The sequence below is a fragment of the Pagrus major genome, chromosome 2 (genome assembly GCF_040436345.1).
Source record: "Pagrus major chromosome 2, Pma_NU_1.0".
Lineage (NCBI taxonomy): Eukaryota > Metazoa > Chordata > Actinopteri > Spariformes > Sparidae > Pagrus > Pagrus major.
Genome location: NC_133216.1, coordinates 8228735 through 8243666, shown reverse-complemented (window position 1 = coordinate 8243666; position 14932 = coordinate 8228735).

The following is a 14932-nucleotide window of genomic DNA, read 5'->3' as shown; positions in this document are numbered from 1 at the left end:
TTTGTATTTTTGGTGAATATTTTAGTGAAAAGAGACAATGTTTCATGAGACTGCCTTAAGGCTGGCATTAGGGTTAGGGTTAGGGTTAGGGTTATGGAGCTAGGGTTAGGGTTACGGTCGTCTTTTGACCGATTGACTCGAAATTCGTCACGAATGTGGTCCTCTACTCGCTGAATGAGACACAGCAGTCCCCATCGGATTCCGGTGAAATTTGTATTTTTGGTGAATATTTTAAAGAAAAAAGTGGCCCATTTTTTCAATAGCTTCCAGGTCTTTGGACCGATTGACTCGAAATCGCTCCCAAATGTGCTCCTATACTGGCTGAACGAGACACAGCAGTCCCCATCGGATTCCGGTGAAATTTGTATTTTTGGTGAATATTTTAAAGAAAAAAGTGGCCCATTTTTTCAATAGCTTCCAGGTCTTTGGACCGATTGACTCGAAATCACTCCCAAATGTGCTCCTATACTGGCTGAACGAGACACAGCAGTCCCCATCGGATTCCGGTGAAATTTGTATTTTTGGTGAATATTTTAGTGAAAAGAGACAATGTTTCATGAGACTGCCTTAAGGCTGGCATTAGGGTTAGGGTTAGGGTTAGGGTTATGGAGCTAGGGTTAGGGTTACGGTCGTCTTTTGACCGATTGACTCGAAATTCGTCACGAATGTGGTCCTCTACTCGCTGAATGAGACACAGCAGTCCCCATCGGATTCCGGTGAAATTTGTATTTTTGGTGAATATTTTAAAGAAAAAAGTGGCCCATTTTTTCAATAGCTTCCAGGTCTTTGGACCGATTGACTCGAAATCGCTCCCAAATGTGCTCCTATACTGGCTGAACGAGACACAGCAGTCCCCATCGGATTCCGGTGAAATTTGTATTTTTGGTGAATATTTTAAAGAAAAAAGTGGCCCATTTTTTCAATAGCTTCCAGGTCTTTGGACCGATTGACTCGAAATCGCTCCCAAATGTGCTCCTATACTGGCTGAACGAGACACAGCAGTCCCCATCGGATTCCGGTGAAATTTGTATTTTTGGTGAATATTTTAGTGAAAAGAGACAATGTTTCATGAGACTGCCTTAAGGCTGGCATTAGGGTTAGGGTTAGGGTTAGGGTTATGGAGCTAGGGTTAGGGTTAGGGTTAGGGTTATGGAGCTAGGGTTAGGGTTACGGTCGTCTTTTGACCGATTGACTCGAAATTCGTCACGAATGTGGTCCTCTACTCGCTGAATGAGACACAGCAGTCCCCATCGGATTCCGGTGAAATTTGTATTTTTGGTGAATATTTTAAAGAAAAAAGTGGCCCATTTTTTCAATAGCTTCCAGGTCTTTGGACCGATTGACTCGAAATCGCTCCCAAATGTGCTCCTATACTGGCTGAACGAGACACAGCAGTCCCCATCGGATTCCGGTGAAATTTGTATTTTTGGTGAATATTTTAAAGAAAAAAGTGGCCCATTTTTTCAATAGCTTCCAGGTCTTTGGACCGATTGACTCGAAATCACTCCCAAATGTGCTCCTATACTGGCTGAACGAGACACAGCAGTCCCCATCGGATTCCGGTGAAATTTGTATTTTTGGTGAATATTTTAAAGAAAAAAGTGGCCCATTTTTTCAATAGCTTCCAGGTCTTTGGACCGATTGACTCGAAATCGCTCCCAAATGTGCTCCTATACTGGCTGAACGAGACACAGCAGTCCCCATCGGATTCCGGTGAAATTTGTATTTTTGGTGAATATTTTAGTGAAAAGAGACAATGTTTCATGAGACTGCCTTAAGGCTGGCATTAGGGTTAGGGTTAGGGTTAGGGTTATGGAGCTAGGGTTAGGGTTACGGTCGTCTTTTGACCGATTGACTCGAAATTCGTCACGAATGTGGTCCTCTACTCGCTGAATGAGACACAGCAGTCCCCATCGGATTCCGGTGAAATTTGTATTTTTGGTGAATATTTTAAAGAAAAAAGTGGCCCATTTTTTCAATAGCTTCCAGGTCTTTGGACCGATTGACTCGAAATCGCTCCCAAATGTGCTCCTATACTGGCTGAACGAGACACAGCAGTCCCCATCGGATTCCGGTGAAATTTGTATTTTTGGTGAATATTTTAAAGAAAAAAGTGGCCCATTTTTTCAATAGCTTCCAGGTCTTTGGACCGATTGACTCGAAATCGCTCCCAAATGTGCTCCTATACTGGCTGAACGAGACACAGCAGTCCCCATCGGATTCCGGTGAAATTTGTATTTTTGGTGAATATTTTAGTGAAAAGAGACAATGTTTCATGAGACTGCCTTAAGGCTGGCATTAGGGTTAGGGTTAGGGTTAGGGTTATGGAGCTAGGGTTAGGGTTAGGGTTAGGGTTATGGAGCTAGGGTTAGGGTTACGGTCGTCTTTTGACCGATTGACTCGAAATTCGTCACGAATGTGGTCCTCTACTCGCTGAATGAGACACAGCAGTCCCCATCGGATTCCGGTGAAATTTGTATTTTTGGTGAATATTTTAAAGAAAAAAGTGGCCCATTTTTTCAATAGCTTCCAGGTCTTTGGACCGATTGACTCGAAATCGCTCCCAAATGTGCTCCTATACTGGCTGAACGAGACACAGCAGTCCCCATCGGATTCCGGTGAAATTTGTATTTTTGGTGAATATTTAAAGAAAAAAGTGGCCCATTTTTTCAGTAGCTTCCAGGTCTTTGGACCGATTGACTCGAAATCGCTCCCAAATGTGCTCCTATACTGGCTGAACGAGACACAGCAGTCCCCATCGGATTCCGGTGAAATTTGTATTTTTGGTGAATATTTTAAAGAAAAAAGTGGCCCATTTTTTCAATAGCTTCCAGGTCTTTGGACCGATTGACTCGAAATCGCTCCCAAATGTGCTCCTATACTGGCTGAACGAGACACAGCAGTCCCCATCGGATTCCGGTGAAATTTGTATTTTTGGTGAATATTTTAGTGAAAAGAGACAATGTTTCATGAGACTGCCTTAAGGCTGGCATTAGGGTTAGGGTTAGGGTTAGGGTTATGGAGCTAGGGTTAGGGTTACGGTCGTCTTTTGACCGATTGACTCGAAATTCGTCACGAATGTGGTCCTCTACTCGCTGAATGAGACACAGCAGTCCCCATCGGATTCCGGTGAAATTTGTATTTTTGGTGAATATTTTAAAGAAAAAAGTGGCCCATTTTTTCAATAGCTTCCAGGTCTTTGGACCGATTGACTCAAAATCGCTCCCAAATGTGCTCCTATACTGGCTGAACGAGACACAGCAGTCCCCATCGGATTCCGGTGAAATTTGTATTTTTGGTGAATATTTTAAAGAAAAAAGTGGCCCATTTTTTCAATAGCTTCCAGGTCTTTGGACCGATTGACTCGAAATCGCTCCCAAATGTGCTCCTATACTGGCTGAACGAGACACAGCAGTCCCCATCGGATTCCGGTGAAATTTGTATTTTTGGTGAATATTTTAGTGAAAAGAGACAATGTTTCATGAGACTGCCTTAAGGCTGGCATTAGGGTTAGGGTTAGGGTTAGGGTTATGGAGCTAGGGTTAGGGTTACGGTCGTCTTTTGACCGATTGACTCGAAATTCGTCACGAATGTGGTCCTCTACTCGCTGAATGAGACACAGCAGTCCCCATCGGATTCCGGTGAAATTTGTATTTTTGGTGAATATTTTAAAGAAAAAAGTGGCCCATTTTTTCAATAGCTTCCAGGTCTTTGGACCGATTGACTCGAAATCGCTCCCAAATGTGCTCCTATACTGGCTGAACGAGACACAGCAGTCCCCATCGGATTCCGGTGAAATTTGTATTTTTGGTGAATATTTTAGTGAAAAGAGACAATGTTTCATGAGACTGCCTTAAGGCTGGCATTAGGGTTAGGGTTAGGGTTAGGGTTATGGAGCTAGGGTTAGGGTTACGGTCGTCTTTTGACCGATTGACTCGAAATTCGTCACGAATGTGGTCCTCTACTCGCTGAATGAGACACAGCAGTCCCCATCGGATTCCGGTGAAATTTGTATTTTTGGTGAATATTTTAAAGAAAAAAGTGGCCCATTTTTTCAATAGCTTCCAGGTCTTTGGACCGATTGACTCGAAATCGCTCCCAAATGTGCTCCTATACTGGCTGAACGAGACACAGCAGTCCCCATCGGATTCCGGTGAAATTTGTATTTTTGGTGAATATTTTAAAGAAAAAAGTGGCCCATTTTTTCAATAGCTTCCAGGTCTTTGGACCGATTGACTCGAAATCGCTCCCAAATGTGCTCCTATACTGGCTGAACGAGACACAGCAGTCCCCATCGGATTCCGGTGAAATTTGTATTTTTGGTGAATATTTTAGTGAAAAGAGACAATGTTTCATGAGACTGCCTTAAGGCTGGCATTAGGGTTAGGGTTAGGGTTAGGGTTATGGAGCTAGGGTTAGGGTTAGGGTTAGGGTTATGGAGCTAGGGTTAGGGTTACGGTCGTCTTTTGACCGATTGACTCGAAATTCGTCACGAATGTGGTCCTCTACTCGCTGAATGAGACACAGCAGTCCCCATCGGATTCCGGTGAAATTTGTATTTTTGGTGAATATTTTAAAGAAAAAAGTGGCCCATTTTTTCAATAGCTTCCAGGTCTTTGGACCGATTGACTCGAAATCGCTCCCAAATGTGCTCCTATACTGGCTGAACGAGACACAGCAGTCCCCATCGGATTCCGGTGAAATTTGTATTTTTGGTGAATATTTAAAGAAAAAAGTGGCCCATTTTTTCAGTAGCTTCCAGGTCTTTGGACCGATTGACTCGAAATCGCTCCCAAATGTGCTCCTATACTGGCTGAACGAGACACAGCAGTCCCCATCGGATTCCGGTGAAATTTGTATTTTTGGTGAATATTTTAAAGAAAAAAGTGGCCCATTTTTTCAATAGCTTCCAGGTCTTTGGACCGATTGACTCGAAATCGCTCCCAAATGTGCTCCTATACTGGCTGAACGAGACACAGCAGTCCCCATCGGATTCCGGTGAAATTTGTATTTTTGGTGAATATTTTAGTGAAAAGAGACAATGTTTCATGAGACTGCCTTAAGGCTGGCATTAGGGTTAGGGTTAGGGTTAGGGTTATGGAGCTAGGGTTAGGGTTACGGTCGTCTTTTGACCGATTGACTCGAAATTCGTCACGAATGTGGTCCTCTACTCGCTGAATGAGACACAGCAGTCCCCATCGGATTCCGGTGAAATTTGTATTTTTGGTGAATATTTTAAAGAAAAAAGTGGCCCATTTTTTCAATAGCTTCCAGGTCTTTGGACCGATTGACTCGAAATCGCTCCCAAATGTGCTCCTATACTGGCTGAACGAGACACAGCAGTCCCCATCGGATTCCGGTGAAATTTGTATTTTTGGTGAATATTTTAAAGAAAAAAGTGGCCCATTTTTTCAATAGCTTCCAGGTCTTTGGACCGATTGACTCGAAATCACTCCCAAATGTGCTCCTATACTGGCTGAACGAGACACAGCAGTCCCCATCGGATTCCGGTGAAATTTGTATTTTTGGTGAATATTTTAGTGAAAAGAGACAATGTTTCATGAGACTGCCTTAAGGCTGGCATTAGGGTTAGGGTTAGGGTTAGGGTTATGGAGCTAGGGTTAGGGTTACGGTCGTCTTTTGACCGATTGACTCGAAATTCGTCACGAATGTGGTCCTCTACTCGCTGAATGAGACACAGCAGTCCCCATCGGATTCCGGTGAAATTTGTATTTTTGGTGAATATTTTAAAGAAAAAAGTGGCCCATTTTTTCAATAGCTTCCAGGTCTTTGGACCGATTGACTCGAAATCGCTCCCAAATGTGCTCCTATACTGGCTGAACGAGACACAGCAGTCCCCATCGGATTCCGGTGAAATTTGTATTTTTGGTGAATATTTTAAAGAAAAAAGTGGCCCATTTTTTCAATAGCTTCCAGGTCTTTGGACCGATTGACTCGAAATCGCTCCCAAATGTGCTCCTATACTGGCTGAACGAGACACAGCAGTCCCCATCGGATTCCGGTGAAATTTGTATTTTTGGTGAATATTTTAGTGAAAAGAGACAATGTTTCATGAGACTGCCTTAAGGCTGGCATTAGGGTTAGGGTTAGGGTTAGGGTTATGGAGCTAGGGTTAGGGTTAGGGTTAGGGTTATGGAGCTAGGGTTAGGGTTACGGTCGTCTTTTGACCGATTGACTCGAAATTCGTCACGAATGTGGTCCTCTACTCGCTGAATGAGACACAGCAGTCCCCATCGGATTCCGGTGAAATTTGTATTTTTGGTGAATATTTTAAAGAAAAAAGTGGCCCATTTTTTCAATAGCTTCCAGGTCTTTGGACCGATTGACTCGAAATCGCTCCCAAATGTGCTCCTATACTGGCTGAACGAGACACAGCAGTCCCCATCGGATTCCGGTGAAATTTGTATTTTTGGTGAATATTTTAAAGAAAAAAGTGGCCCATTTTTTCAATAGCTTCCAGGTCTTTGGACCGATTGACTCGAAATCACTCCCAAATGTGCTCCTATACTGGCTGAACGAGACACAGCAGTCCCCATCGGATTCCGGTGAAATTTGTATTTTTGGTGAATATTTTAAAGAAAAAAGTGGCCCATTTTTTCAATAGCTTCCAGGTCTTTGGACCGATTGACTCGAAATCGCTCCCAAATGTGCTCCTATACTGGCTGAACGAGACACAGCAGTCCCCATCGGATTCCGGTGAAATTTGTATTTTTGGTGAATATTTTAGTGAAAAGAGACAATGTTTCATGAGACTGCCTTAAGGCTGGCATTAGGGTTAGGGTTAGGGTTAGGGTTATGGAGCTAGGGTTAGGGTTACGGTCGTCTTTTGACCGATTGACTCGAAATTCGTCACGAATGTGGTCCTCTACTCGCTGAATGAGACACAGCAGTCCCCATCGGATTCCGGTGAAATTTGTATTTTTGGTGAATATTTTAAAGAAAAAAGTGGCCCATTTTTTCAATAGCTTCCAGGTCTTTGGACCGATTGACTCGAAATCGCTCCCAAATGTGCTCCTATACTGGCTGAACGAGACACAGCAGTCCCCATCGGATTCCGGTGAAATTTGTATTTTTGGTGAATATTTTAAAGAAAAAAGTGGCCCATTTTTTCAATAGCTTCCAGGTCTTTGGACCGATTGACTCGAAATCGCTCCCAAATGTGCTCCTATACTGGCTGAACGAGACACAGCAGTCCCCATCGGATTCCGGTGAAATTTGTATTTTTGGTGAATATTTTAGTGAAAAGAGACAATGTTTCATGAGACTGCCTTAAGGCTGGCATTAGGGTTAGGGTTAGGGTTAGGGTTATGGAGCTAGGGTTAGGGTTAGGGTTAGGGTTATGGAGCTAGGGTTAGGGTTACGGTCGTCTTTTGACCGATTGACTCGAAATTCGTCACGAATGTGGTCCTCTACTCGCTGAATGAGACACAGCAGTCCCCATCGGATTCCGGTGAAATTTGTATTTTTGGTGAATATTTTAAAGAAAAAAGTGGCCCATTTTTTCAATAGCTTCCAGGTCTTTGGACCGATTGACTCGAAATCGCTCCCAAATGTGCTCCTATACTGGCTGAACGAGACACAGCAGTCCCCATCGGATTCCGGTGAAATTTGTATTTTTGGTGAATATTTAAAGAAAAAAGTGGCCCATTTTTTCAGTAGCTTCCAGGTCTTTGGACCGATTGACTCGAAATCGCTCCCAAATGTGCTCCTATACTGGCTGAACGAGACACAGCAGTCCCCATCGGATTCCGGTGAAATTTGTATTTTTGGTGAATATTTTAAAGAAAAAAGTGGCCCATTTTTTCAATAGCTTCCAGGTCTTTGGACCGATTGACTCGAAATCGCTCCCAAATGTGCTCCTATACTGGCTGAACGAGACACAGCAGTCCCCATCGGATTCCGGTGAAATTTGTATTTTTGGTGAATATTTTAGTGAAAAGAGACAATGTTTCATGAGACTGCCTTAAGGCTGGCATTAGGGTTAGGGTTAGGGTTAGGGTTATGGAGCTAGGGTTAGGGTTACGGTCGTCTTTTGACCGATTGACTCGAAATTCGTCACGAATGTGGTCCTCTACTCGCTGAATGAGACACAGCAGTCCCCATCGGATTCCGGTGAAATTTGTATTTTTGGTGAATATTTTAAAGAAAAAAGTGGCCCATTTTTTCAATAGCTTCCAGGTCTTTGGACCGATTGACTCAAAATCGCTCCCAAATGTGCTCCTATACTGGCTGAACGAGACACAGCAGTCCCCATCGGATTCCGGTGAAATTTGTATTTTTGGTGAATATTTTAAAGAAAAAAGTGGCCCATTTTTTCAATAGCTTCCAGGTCTTTGGACCGATTGACTCGAAATCGCTCCCAAATGTGCTCCTATACTGGCTGAACGAGACACAGCAGTCCCCATCGGATTCCGGTGAAATTTGTATTTTTGGTGAATATTTTAGTGAAAAGAGACAATGTTTCATGAGACTGCCTTAAGGCTGGCATTAGGGTTAGGGTTAGGGTTAGGGTTATGGAGCTAGGGTTAGGGTTACGGTCGTCTTTTGACCGATTGACTCGAAATTCGTCACGAATGTGGTCCTCTACTCGCTGAATGAGACACAGCAGTCCCCATCGGATTCCGGTGAAATTTGTATTTTTGGTGAATATTTTAAAGAAAAAAGTGGCCCATTTTTTCAATAGCTTCCAGGTCTTTGGACCGATTGACTCGAAATCGCTCCCAAATGTGCTCCTATACTGGCTGAACGAGACACAGCAGTCCCCATCGGATTCCGGTGAAATTTGTATTTTTGGTGAATATTTTAGTGAAAAGAGACAATGTTTCATGAGACTGCCTTAAGGCTGGCATTAGGGTTAGGGTTAGGGTTAGGGTTATGGAGCTAGGGTTAGGGTTAGGGTTAGGGTTATGGAGCTAGGGTTAGGGTTACGGCCGTCTTTTGACCGATTGACTCGAAATTCGTCACGAATGTGGTCCTCTACTCGCTGAATGAGACACAGCAGTCCCCATCGGATTCCGGTGAAATTTGTATTTTTGGTGAATATTTTAAAGAAAAAAGTGGCCCATTTTTTCAATAGCTTCCAGGTCTTTGGACCGATTGACTCGAAATCGCTCCCAAATGTGCTCCTATACTGGCTGAACGAGACACAGCAGTCCCCATCGGATTCCGGTGAAATTTGTATTTTTGGTGAATATTTAAAGAAAAAAGTGGCCCATTTTTTCAGTAGCTTCCAGGTCTTTGGACCGATTGACTCGAAATCGCTCCCAAATGTGCTCCTATACTGGCTGAACGAGACACAGCAGTCCCCATCGGATTCCGGTGAAATTTGTATTTTTGGTGAATATTTTAAAGAAAAAAGTGGCCCATTTTTTCAATAGCTTCCAGGTCTTTGGACCGATTGACTCGAAATCGCTCCCAAATGTGCTCCTATACTGGCTGAACGAGACACAGCAGTCCCCATCGGATTCCGGTGAAATTTGTATTTTTGGTGAATATTTTAGTGAAAAGAGACAATGTTTCATGAGACTGCCTTAAGGCTGGCATTAGGGTTAGGGTTAGGGTTAGGGTTATGGAGCTAGGGTTAGGGTTACGGTCGTCTTTTGACCGATTGACTCGAAATTCGTCACGAATGTGGTCCTCTACTCGCTGAATGAGACACAGCAGTCCCCATCGGATTCCGGTGAAATTTGTATTTTTGGTGAATATTTTAAAGAAAAAAGTGGCCCATTTTTTCAATAGCTTCCAGGTCTTTGGACCGATTGACTCGAAATCGCTCCCAAATGTGCTCCTATACTGGCTGAACGAGACACAGCAGTCCCCATCGGATTCCGGTGAAATTTGTATTTTTGGTGAATATTTTAAAGAAAAAAGTGGCCCATTTTTTCAATAGCTTCCAGGTCTTTGGACCGATTGACTCGAAATCACTCCCAAATGTGCTCCTATACTGGCTGAACGAGACACAGCAGTCCCCATCGGATTCCGGTGAAATTTGTATTTTTGGTGAATATTTTAAAGAAAAAAGTGGCCCATTTTTTCAATAGCTTCCAGGTCTTTGGACCGATTGACTCGAAATCGCTCCCAAATGTGCTCCTATACTGGCTGAACGAGACACAGCAGTCCCCATCGGATTCCGGTGAAATTTGTATTTTTGGTGAATATTTTAGTGAAAAGAGACAATGTTTCATGAGACTGCCTTAAGGCTGGCATTAGGGTTAGGGTTAGGGTTAGGGTTATGGAGCTAGGGTTAGGGTTACGGTCGTCTTTTGACCGATTGACTCGAAATTCGTCACGAATGTGGTCCTCTACTCGCTGAATGAGACACAGCAGTCCCCATCGGATTCCGGTGAAATTTGTATTTTTGGTGAATATTTTAAAGAAAAAAGTGGCCCATTTTTTCAATAGCTTCCAGGTCTTTGGACCGATTGACTCAAAATCGCTCCCAAATGTGCTCCTATACTGGCTGAACGAGACACAGCAGTCCCCATCGGATTCCGGTGAAATTTGTATTTTTGGTGAATATTTTAAAGAAAAAAGTGGCCCATTTTTTCAATAGCTTCCAGGTCTTTGGACCGATTGACTCGAAATCGCTCCCAAATGTGCTCCTATACTGGCTGAACGAGACACAGCAGTCCCCATCGGATTCCGGTGAAATTTGTATTTTTGGTGAATATTTTAGTGAAAAGAGACAATGTTTCATGAGACTGCCTTAAGGCTGGCATTAGGGTTAGGGTTAGGGTTAGGGTTATGGAGCTAGGGTTAGGGTTAGGGTTAGGGTTATGGAGCTAGGGTTAGGGTTACGGTCGTCTTTTGACCGATTGACTCGAAATTCGTCACGAATGTGGTCCTCTACTCGCTGAATGAGACACAGCAGTCCCCATCGGATTCCGGTGAAATTTGTATTTTTGGTGAATATTTTAAAGAAAAAAGTGGCCCATTTTTTCAATAGCTTCCAGGTCTTTGGACCGATTGACTCGAAATCGCTCCCAAATGTGCTCCTATACTGGCTGAACGAGACACAGCAGTCCCCATCGGATTCCGGTGAAATTTGTATTTTTGGTGAATATTTTAGTGAAAAGAGACAATGTTTCATGAGACTGCCTTAAGGCTGGCATTAGGGTTAGGGTTAGGGTTAGGGTTATGGAGCTAGGGTTAGGGTTACGGTCGTCTTTTGACCGATTGACTCGAAATTCGTCACGAATGTGGTCCTCTACTCGCTGAATGAGACACAGCAGTCCCCATCGGATTCCGGTGAAATTTGTATTTTTGGTGAATATTTTAAAGAAAAAAGTGGCCCATTTTTTCAATAGCTTCCAGGTCTTTGGACCGATTGACTCGAAATCGCTCCCAAATGTGCTCCTATACTGGCAGAACGAGACACAGCAGTCCCCATCGGATTCCGGTGAAATTTGTATTTTTGGTGAATATTTTAGTGAAAAGAGACAATGTTTCATGAGACTGCTTTAAGGCTGGCATTAGGGTTAGGGTTAGGGTTAGGGTTATGGAGCTAGGGTTAGGGTTAGGGTTAGGGTTATGGAGCTAGGGTTAGGGTTACGGTCGTCTTTTGACCGATTGACTCGAAATTCGTCACGAATGTGGTCCTCTACTCGCTGAATGAGACACAGCAGTCCCCATCAGATTCCGGTGAAATTTGTATTTTTGGTGAATATTTTAAAGAAAAAAGTGGCCCATTTTTTCAATAGCTTCCAGGTCTTTGGACCGATTGACTCGAAATCGCTCCCAAATGTGCTCCTATACTGGCTGAACGAGACACAGCAGTCCCCATCGGATTCCGGTGAAATTTGTATTTTTGGTGAATATTTAAAGAAAAAAGTGGCCCATTTTTTCAGTAGCTTCCAGGTCTTTGGACCGATTGACTCGAAATCGCTCCCAAATGTGCTCCTATACTGGCTGAACGAGACACAGCAGTCCCCATCGGATTCCGGTGAAATTTGTATTTTTGGTGAATATTTTAAAGAAAAAAGTGGCCCATTTTTTCAATAGCTTCCAGGTCTTTGGACCGATTGACTCGAAATCGCTCCCAAATGTGCTCCTATACTGGCTGAACGAGACACAGCAGTCCCCATCGGATTCCGGTGAAATTTGTATTTTTGGTGAATATTTTAGTGAAAAGAGACAATGTTTCATGAGACTGCCTTAAGGCTGGCATTAGGGTTAGGGTTAGGGTTAGGGTTATGGAGCTAGGGTTAGGGTTACGGTCGTCTTTTGACCGATTGACTCGAAATTCGTCACGAATGTGGTCCTCTACTCGCTGAATGAGACACAGCAGTCCCCATCGGATTCCGGTGAAATTTGTATTTTTGGTGAATATTTTAAAGAAAAAAGTGGCCCATTTTTTCAATAGCTTCCAGGTCTTTGGACCGATTGACTCGAAATCGCTCCCAAATGTGCTCCTATACTGGCTGAACGAGACACAGCAGTCCCCATCGGATTCCGGTGAAATTTGTATTTTTGGTGAATATTTTAGTGAAAAGAGACAATGTTTCATGAGACTGCCTTAAGGCTGGCATTAGGGTTAGGGTTAGGGTTAGGGTTATGGAGCTAGGGTTAGGGTTACGGTCGTCTTTTGACCGATTGACTCGAAATTCGTCACGAATGTGGTCCTCTACTCGCTGAATGAGACACAGCAGTCCCCATCGGATTCCGGTGAAATTTGTATTTTTGGTGAATATTTTAAAGAAAAAAGTGGCCCATTTTTTCAATAGCTTCCAGGTCTTTGGACCAATTGACTCGAAATCGCTCCCAAATGTGCTCCTATACTGGCTGAACGAGACACAGCAGTCCCCATCGGATTCCGGTGAAATTTGTATTTTTGGTGAATATTTTAAAGAAAAAAGTGGCCCATTTTTTCAATAGCTTCCAGGTCTTTGGACCGATTGACTCGAAATCGCTCCCAAATGTGCTCCTATACTGGCTGAACGAGACACAGCAGTCCCCATCGGATTCCGGTGAAATTTGTATTTTTGGTGAATATTTTAGTGAAAAGAGACAATGTTTCATGAGACTGCCTTAAGGCTGGCATTAGGGTTAGGGTTAGGGTTAGGGTTATGGAGCTAGGGTTAGGGTTAGGGTTAGGGTTATGGAGCTAGGGTTAGGGTTACGGTCGTCTTTTGACCGATTGACTCGAAATTCGTCACGAATGTGGTCCTCTACTCGCTGAATGAGACACAGCAGTCCCCATCGGATTCCGGTGAAATTTGTATTTTTGGTGAATATTTTAAAGAAAAAAGTGGCCCATTTTTTCAATAGCTTCCAGGTCTTTGGACCGATTGACTCGAAATCGCTCCCAAATGTGCTCCTATACTGGCTGAACGAGACACAGCAGTCCCCATCGGATTCCGGTGAAATTTGTATTTTTGGTGAATATTTTAGTGAAAAGAGACAATGTTTCATGAGACTGCCTTAAGGCTGGCATTAGGGTTAGGGTTAGGGTTAGGGTTATGGAGCTAGGGTTAGGGTTAGGGTTAGGGTTATGGAGCTAGGGTTAGGGTTACGGTCGTCTTTTGACCGATTGACTCGAAATTCGTCACGAATGTGGTCCTCTACTCGCTGAATGAGACACAGCAGTCCCCATCGGATTCCGGTGAAATTTGTATTTTTGGTGAATATTTTAAAGAAAAAAGTGGCCCATTTTTTCAATAGCTTCCAGGTCTTTGGACCGATTGACTCGAAATCGCTCCCAAATGTGCTCCTATACTGGCTGAACGAGACACAGCAGTCCCCATCGGATTCCGGTGAAATTTGTATTTTTGGTGAATATTTAAAGAAAAAAGTGGCCCATTTTTTCAGTAGCTTCCAGGTCTTTGGACCGATTGACTCGAAATCGCTCCCAAATGTGCTCCTATACTGGCTGAACGAGACACAGCAGTCCCCATCGGATTCCGGTGAAATTTGTATTTTTGGTGAATATTTTAAAGAAAAAAGTGGCCCATTTTTTCAATAGCTTCCAGGTCTTTGGACCGATTGACTCGAAATCGCTCCCAAATGTGCTCCTATACTGGCTGAACGAGACACAGCAGTCCCCATCGGATTCCGGTGAAATTTGTATTTTTGGTGAATATTTTAGTGAAAAGAGACAATGTTTCATGAGACTGCCTTAAGGCTGGCATTAGGGTTAGGGTTAGGGTTAGGGTTATGGAGCTAGGGTTAGGGTTACGGTCGTCTTTTGACCGATTGACTCGAAATTCGTCACGAATGTGGTCCTCTACTCGCTGAATGAGACACAGCAGTCCCCATCGGATTCCGGTGAAATTTGTATTTTTGGTGAATATTTTAAAGAAAAAAGTGGCCCATTTTTTCAATAGCTTCCAGGTCTTTGGACCGATTGACTCGAAATCGCTCCCAAATGTGCTCCTATACTGGCTGAACGAGACACAGCAGTCCCCATCGGATTCCGGTGAAATTTGTATTTTTGGTGAATATTTTAGTGAAAAGAGACAATGTTTCATGAGACTGCCTTAAGGCTGGCATTAGGGTTAGGGTTAGGGTTAGGGTTATGGAGCTAGGGTTAGGGTTACGGTCGTCTTTTGACCGATTGACTCGAAATTCGTCACGAATGTGGTCCTCTACTCGCTGAATGAGACACAGCAGTCCCCATCGGATTCCGGTGAAATTTGTATTTTTGGTGAATATTTTAAAGAAAAAAGTGGCCCATTTTTTCAATAGCTTCCAGGTCTTTGGACCGATTGACTCGAAATCGCTCCCAAATGTGCTCCTATACTGGCTGAACGAGACACAGCAGTCCCCATCGGATTCCGGTGAAATTTGTATTTTTGGTGAATATTTTAGTGAAAAGAGACAATGTTTCATGAGACTGCCTTAAGGCTGGCATTAGGGTTAGGGTTAGGGTTAGGGTTATGGAGCTAGGGTTAGGGTTAGGGTTAGGGTTATGGAG